The sequence below is a fragment of the Erithacus rubecula genome (assembly GCF_903797595.1).
Source record: "Erithacus rubecula genome assembly, chromosome: 10".
Taxonomy (NCBI): Eukaryota; Metazoa; Chordata; class Aves; order Passeriformes; family Muscicapidae; genus Erithacus; species Erithacus rubecula.
In genome coordinates, this window is record NC_136662.1 from 6705723 (window position 1) to 6726279 (window position 20557).

The 20557-nt window shown below is 37.3% G+C and overlaps 1 long non-coding RNA gene across 2 annotated transcripts in view; it reads right to left on the reverse strand.

Moving 5' to 3' along the window:
* The window catches only part of LOC306805720, a 118502-nt gene that overhangs the window by 44985 nt on the left and 52960 nt on the right, over positions 1-20557 (reverse strand). The window lies entirely within an intron of this gene.

A 20557-nucleotide genomic window follows, 5' to 3' on the forward strand; every position in this document is an offset into this window, starting at 1 on the left:
GGCACTGAATCTCCTGATATTTTTGTCCTCAGAGATCCATGCAGCAGACCAGACCACAAGGATACAAGTGCACCTCTGCACATTCACATAAGGGTTGTTACCATGAATGTCACTGTCTGCATTAAAACCCTTTCTCTACATTTCAGTGGTGTAAAGGAAACAATTCATACACTTCTGATAGAAATCAACAGAGGAGGAGTCTGCTCAACCAAACCTATTTCCAGTGACTACTTCCTTAATCCTAAAATGGAATGTGCATTACCAACATGGTCCTTTTTTTTTCCAATTTTCTCTTCCCTTTATGATTACAGGTCAGCAGGCAGTGCTTCATTCACACTGGTTGCTCCCCTGAAGTGGTACAGTTTGTACATGAATGAGACATTCACACAGCAGGAGTATCACATTTGTCAGAGTCCTCCAGCAGAGTTGTACAGAAACAGTCAAATTAATTATGAAAGGATATAAAGTTTATCCACTGCATTGAAAATTATCCACATATGTGCACTTGGATTTTTTTAGAAACAAGAGTTTACATTCAATTCTGAGTTAAATCAACTTAAGTTTAACCTGCTTTTTAGTTTGCAGTCTTGTGATGGTGATTAGTGATCTCACAACCCTATACAAGTGAGCTCTGGGAAGTTAAAAAAAAAACAACACAAAAACAAACAAACAAACAAACAAAAAAAAAAACCACACACACACACAAAAACACATCAGAAAAGCAAAGTTTTCCTTCCAATATACTCATCCAAATTCTTCATTTATGGTTGAACTCAATGATCTAAAAGGTCTTTTCTAACCTAAATAATTCTGTGATTCTAGTAAGTAACAATAAAGATGATATATAAAATACATTTTCCAGCAGAAGAATCATGCTTTTCACAGGTAACGTGACTAGAAATATGGGCTTTGGGGACCTACAATGATTACATTGTGTGATTTGTAAAATGGCAAGTCTGTAAGCCTGCAAAAGAAAATAGAAGTGTCATTCAGATGCATTATAAACTTTCAAATAACTGTTTACCCAAATTATTCCCTCCTTCTAAATATACAGATAACTTACTCCTGTTATGTTTCAGCTTTTTTGAGTCAGTCATGAAAGGTCCAGACTTACAATGTGGTTTTGAGGTTCCAGAAAGCCTGTGTTTCAAACAGAAGCTGAAATTTCCAGATAATCAAATGACCCCAGGAACAGGGATTTTCAGGAAAAGCTTTGATTATTGTACTCATTGTGAGTAGGAAGGACAAAGAATTTCAGCAGACTTTGTGTGTCAGAATGTGGGTGCATATATGTATGTGTATTTACATTCTGTATACATCAGAGACAAAAAAATTACAAATTTGTGGCATGAGAACAGTAATAAAAGCAATATGCTCAACCACTTCAAAAAGATTTTTAACTTACATTTAGTGTTTAATTGATTCTAGGTGAGAGTCAAAGTTTTAGGTAGTTAAGGCATGAAAAATCCTCATACCAACTTGTATATCTTTCTTCTGATTTGTACCTATCCAGAAGACAGAATCAGAATTCTAATTCAGAATCAAAATGAATCAGAATATTGCTTGAGTAACAAATATTTTTATAAATAAATACTAATTGCCCTTTTTAAAGCATGACTTTGCTGCCTACAGATGTATTTTTGAGGGGCTCCTAGACTGGATTCTGTTGGGAGACAGATGAATATTTAGTCTTCCTTACAAAGTAAATAATGCTATTTTCTCTGAAATATCTTTTTTAAAAAGAAAAAAGCATTGCACTTCCTGTTGGAGAACTTCAAAATGGTGCAGGGTGTAAGAGGGACAGTGAAGTTGGGAAGCTGAGGGACAGAAGGCTCAGTGTGTTCTCCACTGAACTTCCCCATGAACTTGCAGCACACTTGATAACCAAAAGCATGTTATCTGCATCTTTTAAACCAGCAGATGCTGCTATCTCTACTTCTCCAAATATTGAATTTATGTTTTCAGTTACATGTAGAATAACTAATGCACTGGTGCCAGTCAGATACTTTATATCACCAAACCCCCACAAGCAAATTTGTTTTACACAGCAGTTGAATGAAAAACATTCTGTAGAGAGTGCAAACGCAAGGGAATGAGAACAGAAAACAGCACTAGCAACATGATTTAAATTAAGTGAACATTAATACCTCCAAGACATCCTATTATTGCTACTTACACTTAGTGGGAAAGCTGTAATTTACATGTGTAATATTTTCAACATCATCTATTAATAAGATGTGTATAGTTCCACTGTTCAATTGATACTGGAAAGAAAATACTTATTTGAAAACATATGTTGCAATAATTAAAATGCTATTATGCTGACAGTGCCTTTCTTTGAGGAACTCGTAACGTCTGTATTGGCTGTGATAAGCATTGATTATCTGGAGTGATATAAATATTTGGGGAGCTAATAACAATCAGGTAGGATTTCAGTGCATGCTATAGGCAGCCGAGATAAATCACAGGAAGCCTAGATCAAAGCTGGTTTGTGAATAACTTTGTTTTTGTACTTAATGACTCAATATAAAGCACACACACAGAAAACTCTTCAGAGATTTAAAGCACACGGAAATGCCATAAAGAAACATCCCATCCTGTGCAGCATTTCTATACATCTGTAGAATCTCCCTATGCAGTGAGAAGGATGTCAGAACACAATGAGGGGAATTAATTCAATCCATCAAGTACTTACCATGCACATTTACCAACAGTAGACATTTCTTTGAATTATTAAAACTTTTTTTTAAAGAAGAAAAAAAAAAAAAAAACCAACATGGAACTTTTATTCCTTCCCCTTGAGGAGGGTAATTTGTGATGCAATTTGTGAGTGATGCAATAGGGTCAACTGCAATTTAGTTCCCATTGAGTTTGGGTCAGCTGCTTCTTGCTTCCACCCCAGGTATTTATTTATTCTGACTTATTTTCATTAAATTGCTATAGACTGTAATATGGGTTTACATCACCCACTGCAGTCATTTCTAGGTGCATTTTCTCTACCCCATTCTGATGTCCCACTATATAAACCTCTCCTTTCTTGGTCCTGGCCCTTAACATCCCAAAGGCTCTCTGGATTTTTGGAGATATGCAGGCTTGAAAGAGTCCTGATGAGATTCAAGACAGCCTCAACTTCAGTGAGGTTGAAAGGGCATGACTGAAAGCAGGATCTGCTCTGTATATTCATTAATCAGGACTTTTATTGCTAACATTTCCTCCTTTGCACATAAGACAAAGGCTCATTCCTGTCAGAGATGGAGGAGAGCCCCAGAAGCAGCTGGGGAAGTCACAGAGCTCCCTGTGCTGCCATCCAGGAGCTGGGCTGACATCCAGCCAGGATCCTGCCTGCTGGCTCTCTGCTGCTCCTTTAGAAGCCTGTGCTGGCAACTGAGCTGGAACCTGCTGCATTTGTGGCATTTTGGCCCCAGTGATAAAATGGGAGCTTTTTGCTGACAATTATGTAACCAAGTTTGTACCCTGAGGGGCTGAGTCCAAACATTTGTCTGATTTCAAGTGAGTGAGAAGCCCTATTGACTATCCATCCCCACAGGATTTCCCACATACCTGTGATAGAAGCTCAGTTTATGTAAACCTTTGCCCATGACTCAGGGTTGTGTAAACAAAGATTTTTCCATATTTTCTGCAAGCATTCCACTGTTAATACACAGCATGCAACATTTGTTTCTTATTAAGCTTTATTTCCATTTCTTTGCTTTAGTAATTTAGCTCTAACACTCTTTGTTCCCTTTTTTTAAGCATTGCATTAACTTGCCTTCCTGTAACCTCTGTACAGCTTTTTCTGTGATTGTTGTAACAATTTGTCCTATTCCAAAGCACAGGGATTGTGTCTCTAGTTATTATCTTGTCCTTGTTTCTTTCAGACTGTGGCCTCTGAGTTTTATTTTTTTTTTCAAAACAGATGGAAGACTAAAAAGACATAATCTTCACAGTAGCATAAAGTAATATTCTGTAGACACAACAATGGCTGTTTATTGCACCTTGCATAAACTGCTTTCATTACCTTCAGATTACTGGTGTTATTCAAAAACATTCATTTACAGCAAAGACAGTCCATGGACAGTTACTGAAACTTTTATACACAGCATTTTGTCCTAGATTGCAGGAAAGTGTATTCTACTCTTTGTCTATTCAAAAATTGATTTATTCAAAAGAAGCTTCAGTTATTTATATAGTTTTGATTATCCTAATACTATGATGGCTTTTGTTAATCTAAATTAAATAAACTTACAGCAATGTAAGTAAAATGAATCTTGCATCTTAGTAGTGCAATAGCAATGTCACCACAAACATATTGCTACATCTAAATGTGCATTTTTACTCAAAATATATGAAAATTAACACTCTGTTGAGTAGTTTGCATGAAAGCCAAGAGGGAAAATAACTGAAGCAGGGCAATGGCAGCATGATAGTAACATCACATGGGAGGATGGGCAGCCTAGGAGAATATTTTAAATGTCTGGTTTCGGTTGGTTTGGGGGGTTTTTATTCCCTCTATGTAATTCTCAAATGCTTCTGCAACAATAACATTACTGGACTTGCAGAGAGCCCAAGACAAACTAAAGAGATGATTATTGGCTATTTATTGCAGAGTATTACACAGAAATACAGCCTAGCTGGGGCCTTACTGGAGGTGATGCTGGGAGGGGGAAAGAGTCCCAGAGAGTTCTGTCTGGCCACTTAAATTACACCAGCTGAGAAAGTAGAAAACAGCAGTAAAATGTAGAAACCAAATATGTCCTGATTTTTTGCATACTTCACAACAGAACTATGAAATATATTTCTAGAATGATACTAGTGCCACTATTGACTGTTAGTTTTTAAATTAGTTTCTCAGCACATTGCCCACTTTTCAGGAAGTTTATATGTATTGTTCCATTAGCATAAATAGTGTGAGATTGGTTAATTCTGCATTTCAATTCTGATAATCGTATTTTAAATATATAGGTTGCTACATCTCATACAGCTTCCTACTACAAGACAAGAAGGTTCCCTCTTCAGATTCAATATCTATATAATGAATATTCTCAACAATGTTGAAAGTACTTCCATTTGCATGTTATGGGGGCATGGAAATTCACATTTGGGTAGATACCTCTTATTTCCATCTCATGCAGTTACAGAGTGCACTGAAGTCTTCCCAGGTTTTTCCCATGTGCTGTATAACTTCTATGTGTTCCTGTTATGTTAGCAATTGCTATAATTTGAGATTGCTTTTAAAAGTACCAGAGATGTCTGAATGCATTTGTTTCTAAACAAAAAAGAGTCTGTGACAAACACATACTGAATAGCAGAAGGAGGCAGAGAGGCAAGGGGGCTGAAAAAAGGGGAAAAAGAAAAAGAAACAAAACATAGAAGAACAGCCTATCTGAATGACCTTGATACAGAATCTGCTATTTAAGTATATACAGGGCTTCAGCTATTTATTCTGTTCTACTTCTTTTGGATGATGCCACCTCTGTCAAAGAAAGAAAGAAAGAAATTTGGGCAGAAATAATTAGATTTTGTCTGAAAGAAAAGAGTGACTTAACAGTGGCAGTATAAAATCTCATGTGTCTCCTCTGCTAAAGCAAGAATTTGTATACAACCATAAATTTTTTATGTTTCTATCAAACATTGATAATAAAGGTTTTAATATTTATAGTTACCCTTGGCCAAACTCTGAGAGCTCCCTCTCCAGTAGGGTACACTCACAGAGGTACACATTGCCTTTGGGTACCACTGATTGGGACAGTAAGTACATGTGGATTTCCCTTTGGAATATAGCACTGATATCCAGCTCTTCTTAATCTTCTTAATATTCAGTTTTGTGCATTGCTCTGTAATCAGCTCTATCCTGAATTCTAATGAGTTCTGGTTTTACACTGGGAGCTGTGTCTTTTAACAATCAATGTTATTAAAATGACCCTTGATAGCACATGATTCCACAGTGGGGATTTTCAAAGCTATGTACAAAAATACATTTCATTACCACTTTAATATAGAAGTTTAAAATCAGAACTTCTCTCTGCCTTGTTCAAAGCAATTTCTCTAGCTTTGAACAGCTGCTTGGCACACCACAGTAACTACAGCAAGATTTCAGCTCTCCTTCCATGGTGGCCCAGGATCTCAGAGAATAAAGGAAATGCAGTGCTGGAGATTGGATAGCTGAGAGATTTATGGTCACTGGTCTGAACACAGCCCAGGAAAAGACTGATTAAAGGGCTCCATGATGCAAGGTGCTCTGTGTTGGTAAGATTTTTTATTGCATTGTTATAACTTCATGGGAGTTATTTAATGATCTTTTAACTAGTTTTATTGCTTACTGTATATAAGAACTACCAAACTGCTGGCATAGATAAAATATGTTAGGAAATGAGTTTCATCTCACTTGCCTTTTTATTGAACAAGTGAATCTCTCTCTAGTTTCTATCTCACAGTAAATATGGAATAAGGAAATATTCCCAGCAAATATTCCAATAAGGAAGCAAGGGGATTACATGTCCCCTTGTCACAAGCATCTGAACTGAGTACTGGTTTCCAGATGGAGCCTTGCTGGGACTCTGGGAAGGCACCAGTTTGCAGGGCACTGCATGTGTCCCACGGAACAAAACTGCAACATCCAGGTCTCTGACTCACCAGCTGCTCACCAAGGAAGGGAAAACACACTGCCTTAAGGTTTTACTGTTCTTAAAGCTGAAATCAAGCTACAAAAAACTGTGCTTTGAGATAGGCAGAGAGAATTTTTAAAAAATTAAACAGGACATAAGGGAAGTTTTCATCTGTCTGTCAAAGCACACAGCAAGAAGAAATCTGCTCTTTTTGTTGGGGTTTTGTTGTTTGGTTGATTTTCTTCATAGTACATAGTAGTAGAGACAATAGTTACCTGCATGGCAGCTGCCAATGAGTTTAGAAGCCTGCTACCAATAAAAAGACGGTTTAGAATGAGCAGAAAGGGTACTTCACAGTATAATATGGAGTAGGGTAAATATAGACCCCTGAAAATCAAATAAGGAAACCTTGAAACTCCTTACCCACCCTGTGGTTTCAGCTCTAATTTGTTCTGTCACAAAGCAGAGTTCAAATATTTAAAAAAGTCTAATGGAAAACAGAAATCCCAGGCATCCCGTATTCAACAGCAGTTTCCTTTTCTCCTAAATGTCATGAAAGGAAAACCAAAGAAATCAAAAGATTGTTTCAAAAACAAAGGAAAAGAATGCTCATTCCAGAAAAACATGGTGCCTGCTCAGTGTGAGAAGCATTTCCCCTTTGACTTATTGCCATTATTAAGAGTAAATAACCAAACTAATCCCAACGGTGGATTTAAAGTAAGCAAGGCAAAAACAGCAACACTTCAATTGAAAAGATTTACAAAACAGAACTAAACAAATCATAAGTGGAATTTGTGAGCTTGCAGTAGCATTTAGGTAGAAACACGTTTATCTGGATGACAGTAAAATATACTTAATATGAAATTCTACCACAAAGGCACACTTTGAGAAAAGAATGAAGTGTACAAATAAAACTTACAGCAGAAAGTAGTAAGAGAACTTTGCCCATGGAATTTTATTATTGTTGTCCTTTTGTGCTTATGTAATTTTATTCTACCCCACTTCTTAAGCAGGTTGCCACTCTGTAAGGAGCCAACTCCTTTGCCCAAAGACACAGGTTTGGCATGGGCCCCACCTTTGCCCATGCCTGTGTTTCTGAATGCTCCAGGGTCTGTATTGAAGAGCCAGGACATGCACTCCCAGGTGTGGGCTAAAAATGCTCTAAAATCTCAGGAGCTGAGAGCTGGGGATGACTAGAACCAGCCTAGGACAGCTACAGCCCCAAGCTTCTCAGCTTCTCCCAGCCCCTGTGGTGTGGACTCTAAAGCTGGAGGAATTTTTAGGACATTCTCTTTAGGCAGATGTTCAGCACACCACAGAAGGGAACTTCTTGGACCTGTCCCTTAATTGCCTACATCCTAAAGGATAGATTTGAGTTCAGTCCTGAATAAGGAGAAGGCCTTAAGCCTGTAATCCATTTGAAACTTAAATTCACCAGGGGGGCACAGCAATCTGTAGAACAAGTCTGGAGGACACTAATGCTTTCCCCTAACACTCAAATCAGTGCAACTTTGCAGCCTTACACCTCCTTTATACCATTGTTACAGACATCAACCAAACTCTGTGTCCTTGCCTTAACTAAACTGGCATTTCTCAGTCACTCAGCCCTTCACTCAAAAATATCTGCAGTTTAAGTACTCCCTAGCAACTTTCTCATTATAAATACACCTAAACATGTATGATGAGTTTTCCTTCAGATATGTGTTCTAGAAAGAAATATGACAAGCTAAAATGTCATTATTGGAGAAAACCCTGTATTACTGATTGTTTGGAACTCTCTGTAGGGAAAGAACATTACACTTTCTAGAAGACAATATTCTGTAGGCTTATCTATAACAAACCCTCTTCTTTCCCTTTGCAATTATCTCTGAAAAGGCAAAAATGACTGGCAAGTATGTTAAATACTATGATGCTCACCAGTCCAGCACTCTATTACTGAAATTCAAGCTTCAATATATCCTCTTGACATTAACTTCCTAGTTGAAGTAATAGATATAATTTTTATGTTCAGGAAATTATAAAGAGGTGGTATTTACTACCACTTCAGATGACTGCAGAATGGTTGATTTACAGCCAGTATAAAATTTGAAAAATATCTGTCATTCCCTCATTGATAAGTATTGAAATCCATGGAAACAAGAACGAGTGTGGATATCAGCATTTCTTATCCTATAGTATCAGATTACTTTATCTTTCTAAAAGTCTGTAAACTAATAATGGCTAGTTCTTTTGTTTATTCTTAGGGAACAAATCAGGCCATGGGAGATTCTGCTATAGTAGTGGCTACTTCAGAAATATATTCAATAATTTATAATGACTTATGAAGTGAAAAATCCCTCAGTAAACTTCACATCTGTAAAGCTGCAAAAAGGAACTGGCCACATACATTGACTATCCTTTTAAGAAACCTAACCTGTTTTATTCAGTTTATTCTGGGAGATAAATGGAAAATAATTTTTTAAAATGAAAAATCTATGATTTTGGAAGTTTGGATGGAAAATCACTGAATTAATAATAATAGTGTTGATGAGATTATTTTGTATAAAGACTGACAAAGATAATGAAAAAAACCCTAAATTTAATCTCTAATTCCTTAAAGGTTTCCTTGAGGCCGTATTGCATTTCTTGTTTTCCTGATTAACAAATCATCACTGCACAAAGCAACACAGGTGCTCAGTCCCCTTGGACTCACATCAAAGGGGCCACCACGAAGCTTCAGATGTTACTCAAAAGCAATCTGAAACTTGTCTCTCACTGTTTGTCCCATCTATTGTACTCCACAGGGTCATCTTTAAAGGACTGTCAAGTTTGGGAAAAAAAAACCACAACAACAACAAAAAAACCCACCTTCTAAATGATGTTTCTAAACTCTGCTTCATAACTGTTGACTGGTTCACAAATGCTCTATTTTCAGAATACTTGCATCATCAATTATGTAATTTTAAAACTGTTTTTACATGCAACACTGTTTGCTAGCCTTAGACACAAGAAGAAATCGGGTTTTGCTAAAGGATAATTATATTACCTATAGTGTCTGTAGCCATATAGATACATATAACCATCTCTATAACTGATGTCAGCCATTGTGTATATAGGAAATATCTTTTAAAAGCAGAGGAAAACAAAAAAAAAAAAAAAATTGTAAAGTCTGGATTTCAGAACAGCCCAACCTTCCTATAGCTCTTGAAAGAAATTCCTGAATATATTCTTATAAAATAGCAGAAAGAAATCAAATCAGTTTTTGTATTCCTTGGATCCAAATATTTTAGGGTGTTTAAGATATATTCTTGGAAACACTGCACATGAAACAGCATTTCAGTGCACACCCTATACTCGTGGAGAGGTTTTCCTGTGTGAGGATTTTTGGTTGTTTTTTTTTATGTTAACACTTTGAAGAGTACCGACATTGTGCCTTATATCTGAGTTACTTGAAAAGATCAAAGTCTTATTAAGTTCCCAGTTATTCCATCAATACCAACAGGATGTTTATAAACCACGATTCATGTTGGCTATACCAAGAAGAAAACACAGACTCACAGTTCTCTGGAATAAACAAAGCCAACAACACTTTTCAGCTATGGAAAACTGATTAAAGAGTTATGGGTAAGCTGTCATAGGAAGGAAAACCCAACAGGGCTTCCCCACTTTTAATAGACATGCAGGAAGCTGACTGCAGAACACTTTCTGAGTTTCTAACTTTATGCACTCTAAAAATCATCTGATATACTCTCTCAAGAGAATTCACTTAAATCCATAATTATTCACACAGGGCTGAGGGATTTTTCAGCAAATAAAGCATTCATCAGATGTGGTCTTTGGCAAAAGCCTATTCAGTTATTGCCAAAGTTATAGTTCCATCTCAAAATAACCAAGAACTAAAATTAAAAAAAAAAAATTAAAAAAGTTAAAAAAGCACAAGCAGTCCCTCCCTGGCGAGCAGGACCCCAGAGGTGAGAGAAGTTCCCCACAGAAAAGTGTTTGAATTCCTCTTGTGCTCAAGGGCCCTTGATCCATGTCTCCTCTCTGCTCAGAACATGTCCAAAACAGTAAGCTAAAGGACAGTCTCACTGGCTCCTGAGACACAAAACATTGAAACAAAGGGTTCAGTGGTTCTACAGTTCACATTATCTCTTGGGAAGTAAACTCTGACTGAGCTAGGACATTTTAGATAAGGGGAGAATTTCACTACTGGTTTAATTTCCTGATGACATGCCAACTTTATAAACTGGAGACCTTAAGATCAATGGTTGAAAGCCAGTGCAAAGCAGCCCAACATCCTTTCATTTTCAGGCCACTTAAACTTGCTGGGATCTTTTTTTGGTGGGGTGTGATGGGTTTTTTCTAGGAAAATGTTCGGTGATGGAAAAGGAAATAAATAAAATAAAACCATTTCATTAGTAAATACCAAAATGAAATTTCCCAGTTTCCAAACTTTTTACTTGAGAACAAGGGGTGGGAGGTCTGCATTTCTGGAAGCACTGCAGCACTTGTCGAAAGTTGCCAAGGAAGTCATCAATTTCTCATAAAAATCTGCACCATGTAGGCATAAACAGCTTAAAGATACTTTTAATGTAGTTTTAAAAATGCACATCTCTAAGTTATATCGAAGAGCAGCACATTCCTGCAGAAACACCTTATTTAAAAATGGGCAGGGCAGCTCTGACTCTGGGACAAATATTGCATCACTCCTACACTGCAAAGTATAATAAATATGTAAATACAGTTGTGGAGACATATGTACATTATATTTATGAGCTTTTGTTTTGTAGCCAAAATTATTTTCTAATACACATTATAGAATTTCGTAATTTCAGTATTTAAATGTTTTATTTAATCATAAAACTTCCTTTTGAAAAAAATCTATCTGCTTCCCTTGAAATAAATAAAGGTATTTATATATTTCTTCTCTAAACAGAAAATTACTAATTTAAGAATCGTATTAAAATCTAGGATAGGTGTCATGAAAATAGGGAGTGAAACAATAGCCTGAAACAATTTTACTCAACCAAGAGTCTGTGTGTGGTCAATGCTTATAAACCAAACAGCAGAGAAGTGTGTTCTTACATTTACTGTAGTGCCTGGAGCAGTTAAATTGACCTCTTAGGAGGGTAAACATTGTGTCTATCCAGTTGACTGTGTAGTCAATACCAACAGGAGCAAAGGGGGCTTTTTCCAAACTAGGAAAGCAACTCCTCAGTGAGACTAATTAATTTCTCTGGAAACATCCAGGATATTGATTTGAGATTTGAAAACATTGCTGATGTACAGTAGTCAGCTACACATGAATGAGAGCAATCTTTGATGGAACTTTAAATAAATGGAGCAAACAGTATTTTACAGTCTGGCTTCTGCTGTTACACAGCAACTAAGCACTGGAGAACCTGAAAATTTTTACAAAAACTTCAACTTAATTATTGCTCAGAAAGCTCCATGATTTTCTGCAATCTTAAACAGATTTTTGAGACATTCACTGAAGATTTTATGATACATTGGAAAACATAAAAACATCTAAACTATCTTGTTTCCCACCCTGACAAGCCCAGTTTCCAGTGATCAGCGCAGAGCCTGGGTTTGTCTGATATCCAGGAGGTGTGATACCCCTATACTGGCTGTGCTTAAAGCATGAAGGTGTGGTAGTTTCAACAGCCAGAGTTTACTTTGCTAACAAATTCTATCTGAACACTCCTGAGCTGTATTCTGCCTTAGACACACATACAACAAGCATCTCTTTAAATCTTTAGCAGTAAAATATTTCTTACTATATCAAAATATATTTGTCTTAAGACACAAAATTCAGCTTTTTGCAAAGCATGTGATTATTCACATTCAAACTGCTTGAGGAAGTGATTGCAAAGATGCCCCTTCACATCAGTGCAACTGCTGAGTTTAGTGTAGGATTTAAGATGGGATTCAGCCCCTGGACCTCTGCAAAGGGGACACCAGGTTGAGCCAGCCCAGTATCTCTTTGGGATTCCAGCTCAGTGATCTGTGCAGGAGAAAGAACTAGGTCCTCATCCATAGACAGTGCAGCTGCCCTAGAAGCTCAGATTCATCAGAAGCTCAGTCCAGACAACTCAGGATCTCTGCATATCCAACCTATTCCATGCCCTGGACAGCACCAAAGTTCCATGGAAGGATTTTCAGGACAAAAATCACACAGCCCAACAAAGGTTAATAATGCAGAGAAGTCAAACATGGCACAGTAACTGGAAGCAGGACAGGAGGTATGGATTTCCTTGTGCAGCAGTGGATGGACAGTGAGGGTCAGCCAGGGAAGGGGAGATAGGAGCACTGGTCTGGCAGCTGCTGCTTTGCTGATACTTTGCAGAAAGTATGAGATTGTATGTACATGACTCACTTATTTTCAAGCTATAAAACATCTAAATAGAATTAATTTTGAAAATGTGGTTAGAGCAGCCCTTTTGTCAAATGCAGCCTGAATGTATTTTTTGTGTGTTGGAGTTTCCTGTTAAATTATAGGGGTTTTTAATGGAAATGCTGACAGGACCTTAACCATTGCAGTGTGAACAAATGAATAACAATATACATATTCTTCTTGCTAATAAAGTTTTATAGCCTTGAAATTCAGTGTAGAATTAGTCCATCGATTCTAGAGAGAATTTTTGAAAGAAAAGCTTCATGGTGCTTTCCTCCTTCCATGATGCGAAAAACAAATCATTCCAGTGTTTTAATTTATTATCAGGCTTTTACAGATACCTTTAGGTTTTTCCCCTAATGTTTTTTGTGGTCTGTTTATGACAGTATTAAAGACATAAGCACAATTTCAAAGGATGTAATGTCTTTTTCTGACTTGAGGAACAAAATATCCAATCTTTTATTCATTTAACTAGAATCATTGCTTACATCTCGTTTATCTTTTTCTTTGATTTTACACTACATTTCCCAAAAGGTTTCCCCATTAATATTAACATATTTATGAATCTCATTATTCTGATTTATGTATTTTCAATATATTTAAGGCTATGTCAATATTAAGCTATTTGTCCCTTGTGAGCACCTTCTACAGACTTAGGATTAGAAATATTTTTAAACTTAACATACTGAGAAGGACACTTTGGGCTCAGAGATAATATACTTATATAAGCAAACAGTTTCTCAATTTGTTTAGTTACTGATTCTGCTTTTTAAAAGGAATAACTCCAGCAACAGGACAAATCACTTTTAATCAAAACAGTTATATTTCATTAAATAATTCTATTCAAGGATATACGTGATGCTGTAAAGGCATCATACCATGGGATATACTGTGTACATTACCCCCCACCCAGTGTGTGAAGTTCCCTTGCAGCTTTCAGAAGCCACAGTGGCCTTGCCTGGACCCTGACACTGTGCTGATGAGCTTGGCTCCACCTGCCCACACAGCCACTGCCAGCTGAATTCCCAGTAACCTGCATGGCATGAAGGATGCAGCCCCACTGCTGCCAGCAGCAGGTTAGGAGCAACAGCCTGTAAGGGCACTTGCCATATCACATTACTTACATATGAAATCTAAACCTGCAGCACAATGCTCCCCCCCTCTCTGGAGAGGCATGAGAATACCATTTGTTAATTCTTTTAAATGGGGCTCATTGTCATAATGAATTTCAGATAGATATTCCAGTAGTGAAAGCTAGAACTTAGCCTTCCTTATCAATATATTGGTCATTGCTTGCTTACATATAACAAATGTTGTTTATTGATATATTATTGATTTCATGTAGTCACATTGTAAACTCAGTATGAATTCCCAGACTTTCTTAAATGGGTCTTAATGACCAGGCTACATGAAGAAATGAGGCAGCAAAAGGTTTATTATTCAAGCAAACAATCCATGATGTGTGAACAGAATAGTCTCTTTTTCTTTGCAGAAAATCTACATAATACTGGAATTGATTGCTTTGTTAATTACTGTGTTTGCCTTTCTTCTGTTACTGTGTCAATAACAAAGATAGAGCTGGTGTTGAAACATTTTGCTGTAATTGTCATTTTTATTAAAATCTGGTTTGCAATATTGCTCTTGCAAACCCTTCTATGTGCATACTAAATATGATCAGAAAATACATTGACAGTAACTCAAATGTACAATGGCAATCAATGCTTGGGAAAGAACATCCCTCCATGGACACACACTAGTGAAGCTACCAGAAAGTGATTAATGCAAATTGCTTATTAGAGAAACACATGGACATAATTTCATCTCTTGTTAGATGACTTGCAGCTTTGCACTTCTGCTTTCCACTCTGACCTCCCACTGACTGGCCTCCAATTCCCAGGGATTAGCTTTGTTGACTTTTAAAACAAATAAACAAAAATCATTGTGAAGACAGTTTCTTCCAGGAGTACCTGTTTGTTATTGGATGATGAAACAAAGACAGCCCAAAGATTTGGCCCAGTGGAGATTTTTCCTAATATTTTCTTAGATTTTTGTCATATGAGATATGAATTCATCTGTTTCTCTAACTGCATCATTATATTGCTATTAGGCAGAGCTAGAAAAGACCGTAGCATCCTATGAGTGTCAGAATTTATTTTAAAAGGGACTAAACGTATCTCCTATTTTAAAAAATTTTTAAAAAATTAAAAAAAAACCATGCCAAAACTCAGGAAAAGTGACTGCTAAATTTAAAGTTCAAATAGGAACAGATTGAATCAGGTTCCTAGAAAAGATTGCAAGCAAACATTTTAACTCCATGAAACCTGGACTTCTATTGCTTTAAAAGAACTGAAGATGTGTTAGTCTGTGCTGGTTTTTCTGTGTCTTTCTAGGTTACATGTTTTAAGAGAGACATCAAGAGGGCACAGAGCTCCCTTTAAAGATAAGTTTACCAAGTCATAATCCAGTATATGTATCTGTATCTCCTAATTAGCCATAATATCCTGAGAATGTATTTTTCATATAGGTTACTTTAAATTCTATATTGGGAAGCAATAAGCATTTAAGAGGAAATACCATTTTCACAATAAAAATGTGATTGTGAAATAACTTAGCCACAGATATAATATACTATCATTCTGTGGTTATGGTAGCATTTGTTTTATTAAAAGGAAATCTACCTTCAACACAGCAAGATCTACAAAAAGAACCAATTATGCTTTAATTTATACATACCCCATGCTAGCAAAAGTAAGCCTTGAGTCCAAAAATCTTCATATGGACTTTAAACAGTGGCAGACATTTCAATGCACATGGGTAAGTAAGCAACACCACCCATAGCACATCTGCCACTGCTCTGTGTTTGACATACACTGAATGTGGGGCCTCAGCTTTCCAATGTCCTTATGTGCACAGATCCTTGGACATCAGAGATGTTTGGCTGTGGGGCTGCTAATTAGAATAAAGGAATAAAGTATAGGTTAGCTTTGCCTTTTTCTCTTCTTAAATTTTGTGGGCTGTAATCCAAATTCCACTTTACATCCTGTCTCATTAAGAGGCATCATCTGTCTAGAGGGATCCTTCCATCATTTCTCAGAGCAAAACACACCTTACCCTTTGCTGTGAAAGTTCCTACTGGGTAGAACTTCCTCATCCCTCCTGAGTTTAACTCCTTTCCTTTCTCATTATATTAGAAAATGGCTCACATTACTTAACAGGATGATCCCTGACAGCCTCTCTATAGCCATCCCCTTTCACTGCTTATCCTTTGAATGCACAGCTTCCAAAACATTAAAGCTAGAACAAAGCATGAACACCCAAGGCTGCCTTTCCACACACAGAGCCCTTCAGATAACATCCAACAACTCCCACACCTTGCTGAACTACAGCACTCATTCTCTTCTGTGTTAATGTAAAGGTTTTCTGAAGATCTAGCAGGGAAAAATTCCTCTGTGCATTAATTTTATTGTATTATTAATGTCTGATTGAAAGTGGCACTTTCTAAATAAATATATTATTTATTATCTATGGCTATTTCTGTATATTAACCCCAGATATTTTGTTATATATACATATTACCCCCGAAGAGCAATTATAAGAAGCCAAACTGGCTGAATGGTCAGTCATATTTGTAGTTTTACCACAGATCAAATTATTTGTGCCAGGAAATGATGGCATGGGATACCAACAAATGGAAATTATTTTTGAGAAACAGAAAAATATGCTAACATCCAGATTCACTTCAGCAATTTGAGAATCAGACATTTCCCCCAAGCTATCAGCCAAATTCTTGTTGCTAAAGAGACAGAAATCCTGTGTCTGAATGACTGATCCCACCTATCTTTGTGAATGACTGAATTACTGTAATTCATTTACTGAAGGTGCCTCTTTCTCCATTGACTAGAGGGAGTGTAGGTGCTGAGGACACACCACATGCCTGACTTTAGACTGCTCAAGTTACACAAAAGAAATCTCTGTGTCCTTTACCCTACTAAATTATCTATAGAACAAGCAACAAAATGTTTTCCAGAGCTTGCATTTCCTGCTATGGAGAAAGCCAACATATGATCAAAATGGGAATTAAGTCAATCTATAAATAATTATAAGTGCAAAGTAATTGCACTTAGCCTGATGAGCATTAAAAAACAGTGTAGGTGCTATAGAATATGCAAAACTTAGCATTAGCAGTGATTACTGAACAAGCAATTCATAACACTTGCAATTACAACCATAGTGGTCAATATCCAGTAACACAAAATGAACCCCCATCAAAAAGTTGCCTCATTATCAGCCAGGGAAAACCACACTACTGTTTCTGTCACATCTTCTCCCATGCTGTGCTGGAGATTAATATTTTCCTTTTCACCAGTCAAGCAGGAAAAAAAAAATAAGAAGAAAAAGTTTGTTTTCAACTTTCTGGTATCAGTAGGGAAACAAAGCCACGATAAAAAGGACAAACAGGAACCCCACACCTGACAACAATGAAGAATCTTGCTTTCAAACATCACACAATTGGCTGACACTATTTTTTTATGGGCTAGCAGCTGCGTGACTCATTTATGTATGTTTTGCCTGCCTTAGCACTAAGTGGACTGATGTAAATAGGAAGTGATGAGGAAAATCAATTCAGGGCAAACACATTTTTTTCAAGGCTGTAACAGGAAGAGATAGGAAGCCCAGGAAGATACTTGATAGATATTCAACTCTGTAGAAAAGAGGAAGCAGCATGTTGAAGCACTAAGCTGGTTATTTTGAGTTGTTGAACGGAAACGGGATACAGTGCAGAAAGGATGCAGATAGGATGCATTTTGTTGCATGGCAACCCAGGGAACAGAAGCTCCTGCATATAACTGGAGACCATCTGCTAGTATGAGAGGGAGAGAAAAAACACGTGTTTAAAAGGGAAAAGGGGGGAAAAAGTGCAATACCAAAGAAGGAAGTTTAGCTACACTACGTGAAACCTGGCCAAATCACCCCTGGTAAAAGTTTAAGGGATAGAAGAACTTCAGGAGAAGTCATTGTTTACAGCTTCCTACTACAGAGATAGTTCTTATAGAAGCAGATTAGGCTTTGGTGTAAAACTGAGAAACTCCCAATGAAAATGCTGCCAGTTAATTCACTTCCACCAAAGATAGATTGCAGCTTCTTTTTTTTTTCTCAACAAAGTTTACAGTAAAACTGCACCGACTTTTAACATCAGTATTTTCCAGTGTTGTAGAATACTGCCTATCCCCAGATTGCCACTCTGTCATCAGGTTGCCTGAAAATATTATTCAGTATAACAACTCCAGCTCTTGGCACACCACAAAAATGGTTTCGTCCATCTTATTAAATGTGATCTATAAATGAAATATTTATACATTCAAATACATATATATTTTCAAATATTTATATTCCTAACTGATTTCATAAGATTCCTGGGTCAAAATTGATTCAAGATTTTGTCTGATGCATTGAATTGATGAAAAATGCAGATAAAACAATTTACTAAGAACAGGAAAGAAAAAAGAGAAATGCATTCTGAAGTAGAGATTTCCATTAATAAGTGAGATTAGGAGAGAACAGGGAAAAGAAAAAGAACTTGAGTCCTACCAGATGCTGGTGAAGCTACTGGCTTTACTTAAGAGAGATGGTTCTGATCCCAGAACCTTTTAATGCTGAAGGAGACCCTTGAGAGTAGGGGACAGGAAGCAGAACAGAAAAGTGAGGCTCCTCAGCAGGAACATGCTGCCTATTGAAATGCCCCTGCACAGACTGTGCAGGAAGAAAGGCACTCTAGAGTACCCAAGTAATGCTGAGTATTAGTCTCCAGATTTTGGTGCTGTATTCTGCTTCTCTTGGCACTTAGACAGAAGTGCCAGTGTTTGCCTTTGTGTGTGTGGCCATGAGAAACAAAATCCTCACTTCTCCCCATCCCTGTCCCCCATATGAGTTTATAGAGCACCCTTGCATATGGCTCTCATACTCCAGGAGAAGGTGAAATATAAATATTCTCCTTATTTTTCACATTCCAATTTTCCCCTTTAAAAAAATATTTTATTATAAAGACATGTCAGATGAGCCCACTATCATTTTCAGAGTCATTCAGTGTGTAATTGTTGAGGAGAAAACTGTTATAACCTCCCTATGAAATTTATGGCCATGTACTGTGCTGCACTGAATAGCTTATGGTAACATTATGGTGTTCCCTGGACTGTGTTTTTCCTTATCTAGCAATCACTCACACAGGACTCACACTGATCTTTCATTAGACAGGTTCTCTTATGCTTCTCACATACACCACCCTGAAACTTCAATATGTTCTCTGACCTGCTGGAAGCTTCTTATTCTGCAGCTGAGGCAGATTTCTCTGTCCTAAAGGAAAACCTCCCCTTTTTGACTGTAAAGTGCAAGGGATCTAGGCCAGCACCCAGGCCAGCACAAGGAGGCAGCAGAAGACCTAAGTGGCAAAAGACTGGTGTCAGGCAGCCTTGCTGCTCCTCTGCTGCATTAGAAATTCAAAGCATTCAATTCTATTTCCCACCTCACTCTTGGCCTAACTTTCTGATTCATGAGTCCTCCCAAGCAGGTGTGATTTCCCATCAAGATTTGGCCATGCTTTGTGTGTCTCTCAATGCCTGTGATGCCTAAGATCTACTTTTATCAAGGCATAGGAGATTATGTATCAGCACACATCCTAGTTGAAGCACTTTTTTTATGCCACCAGCCGAGTTCCCTGAGGTTGCACAAGCTAATTATTGTATGCAGGTGGCAGCATAAGCATCTACTTTTGAACACATCAGCACATATAAATAAAAACCAAAATTATCAGGTAATAGCTATTATAAGTGGTTGTAATGAAAGCAAGTACTCATTAAATTTAAAACCAAAGCTCACACTGATTTTCCTTTTAAAATTCTCTTTTCAATATATATGCCTCAGACAAAATGTTATAAAATCGGTTTAAGTGGTTTATTTCAGGAAAAAAATGTGTCCTATAGCTGCTTGAAAGGAAGGACCTACAAGCTTTCCCTGCTTTATTGGACTCCCCTTCAAGTCTGTAACTTGAGTTGTTTTACCTCACAAAGGGCTTCACCAATACAGATAAAACAGCAGAAGTCATATGGTGCTAACAGAGACAGGACAACTTTTCATCTACCATCCTCTGAATGCTTCATGCCTCCCAGGTAAACTCAACCAAGGCTGCAGCCAGGCTCCCCACAGCTGTACAGCTGCATTTGTGCAAGCTGAACCCCAAACATGTAGCTGCCAGCAGAGAAAAGTACAAAAGCTGTGACATGTTCCTATACTAATCTCACATTTGAGCTCATGTTTCCAGGAAAAAAAAGCTCTCCCAAGAGCATTCTTTCACTCATTTCTTATTATTGCTTTTGTATTATTGGTCAATTTATGAAATGCCTGAACACTGCACAGCTTGGCTGCCAAGTACAGCCACATGGGTGTGAAGCTGAGCTAGCAAGCAACAAAGTTATAGCAAAATTCTTGCACTGAATAAACCAGAATAATAGAAAAATTTATGAGCTTCTCCAAAGACATGCAGAAAAGAGCTGGCAATGCTTTAAGGTTTAAAATAACTGGG